The sequence below is a fragment of the Myotis davidii genome, unplaced genomic scaffold (assembly GCF_000327345.1).
Source record: "Myotis davidii unplaced genomic scaffold, ASM32734v1 scaffold231, whole genome shotgun sequence".
Taxonomy (NCBI): Eukaryota; Metazoa; Chordata; class Mammalia; order Chiroptera; family Vespertilionidae; genus Myotis; species Myotis davidii.
In genome coordinates, this window is record NW_006283014.1 from 24,839 (window position 1) to 27,072 (window position 2,234).

The window sequence follows — 2,234 nt, forward strand, 5'->3', positions numbered from 1 at the left end:
CCTGCCTTAGCCCCCCAGCCAAGCCCCCGCCAGGCAGGCAGCCCACGTGGCTCAGGAGAGTGAATCGCCCCCCAAGTCCAGGAATACCCCAGCGTCATCTCAGGAGGGTCTCGGTTCCTGAGGGCAGGTGTTGCCACGGTATTTCCTTCACAACCTCTCAGAGAGAATGGTGCTAATACACCTCTCTCTGTCTCTCTCCCTCCATAGACAGTACTGACTCTCATTTCACCCATTTCCTCTTAGAGGTAAGAAATGACACATGAAATCACACACATGCACATAAAGAGTCATGGCCGAGGGCTGGGTGTGCTTGAGGACTTAGCATGTGTAGGAGTAAGTCCTAGCTCCCCTTACTCGTGGCTGTTTTCAGGCTGGCCATGGCCGCGGGCTGGAAGTAGGTATCTGGGATTTATTTACCTTCTAATATTGTAACCTTGTAGCCTTGAGTGGAGCTCAGGGCCAGCAGGACAGGCAGGAAACTTGGCTTCCTCCCTTGCCAAGGGCAATGCTCCAGCTCCATGGTCACTACCATCTTAGTTTGGTTAATTTGCATATTCTCGTGATTGGCTGGTGGGCGTGCCTGGTGGGTGTACCAGAGGTACGGTCAATTTGTCTGTTTATCTTTTATTAGACTAGGGGCTCAGTGCATAAACTCATGCACCTTGAAAGGAACTGTGGGCTGCAAGGCTGCAGTGAGCACAGGGGGGGTCTCGGACCAACCTCCACGACCTCGCCCGTCACCACCCACTACAGTTCCCAGTCCCCTGTCTGCTGGCAGCCCCACTCCCAGCACCACCATTCCCACAGGCTGTTGGCACTGGCCCCTCTCGCACCCACTGACGGTGTGGAGTGATTGGGTCCAGCGCCAGCAGCGAGAGGTGCTGGCACTGTCAGCGGGTGTGAGTGGCGGCTACTGCCCCAATTGCCCCTCATGAGCAGAAGGAGGTGGAGAAGCCCTCAGGAGTAATCAGGGCTCTCAGGGGTGATCGGAGCCGGCAGCCGCCACTCGCACCCACTGACGGCACCAAACGATTGGGACCGGCCCTGGGCACTGGCAGCAGGTACAAGTGGAGGCTCTGGTGATGGCAGCAGGTGCAAGCAGCCGCTGTTGCCTTCATCACCCCTCAGGAGCAGAGGGAAGTGAAGAAGTCCTGAGTGGTGATCAGGGCCAGTAGCTGCCACTCGCACCCATTGATGGCGCTGAGCAATCAAAGCTGGCCCCATGTGTTGTCAGTGGGTGCAAGTGGGGCTGGCAACAGCAGCAGGTGCAAGCAACAGGCAGGACTATGGCATGTGGGAGCAAAGAATTTTGAGTAACCACCAGAAGCTCACCCCAATGACAGCAACCAGTGCCCCGCTTGATCTGATGCCTCCACTCACCTGCTTCAGCATCCCATCGTGGCCGACACCTGCCATGTTCTGAGCACACCGGCTAGTGGTCAGCGCACATCATAATGACTGGATGGTTGTTCGGCAGTTCAGTCTATTTGCATATTAGGGGTATACACTGAGTGCCCAGATTATTATGACCACCTGACGTTTGTAGGCAAATTAGCTATAATTTCAAGCTGAAGTTGCTAGAGGGCAAGAAGTTATAAATAGGGAAGCAGGTTGTTGATCACGACAGTAAAAGTTATTTTTTTCTGAAGATATAGGTAAACAATGTGATTTAACAGCCTTTGAATGTGGGATATATATTATTATGAGTGGCCAGATTATTATGACTCAACGTGAAGATATTAAAATTCAAAGATTATCCTTCAAAATGAAGAGATTAAAACATTCCTGAGAGCCCTGGCCAGTGTGTTCACTGGTTAGAGCATCAGCTCAAGCCAGGTTGGATTCCTGGCTCTTATTGGGGCATGTTCAGGAAGCAATCAATTGATGTGTCTCTCTCACATTTATGTTTCTCTCTCTCTTCCTTCTACTCTCTAAATATCAATGGAATAAATATCCTCTGGTGAGCATTAACAAAAAAACAGAACAAAAAAATTCTCAGATATGAAGTCAGCAACATCCTAATACCAAAACCCGTAAAGACAACGCAATGAAAGGGAATTACAGGTCAATATCCCTCATGAACATAGATCCCAAAATCCTCAACAAAATCTTAGCAAATCGCCAAAACCGGTTTGGCTCAGTGGATAGAGCGTCGGCCTGCGGACTGAAAGGCCCCGGGTTCGATTCCGGTCAAGGGCATGTACCTGGGTTGCGGGCACATCCCCAGTAGGAGA

The 2,234-nt window shown here is 51.3% G+C and overlaps 1 long non-coding RNA gene across 3 annotated transcripts in view; it reads right to left on the reverse strand.

Moving 5' to 3' along the window:
- LOC107182660 overlaps positions 1-2,234 on the reverse strand; it is a 21,897-nt gene that overhangs the window by 13,356 nt on the left and 6,307 nt on the right. The gene's annotated exons all lie outside the window — the stretch shown is intronic.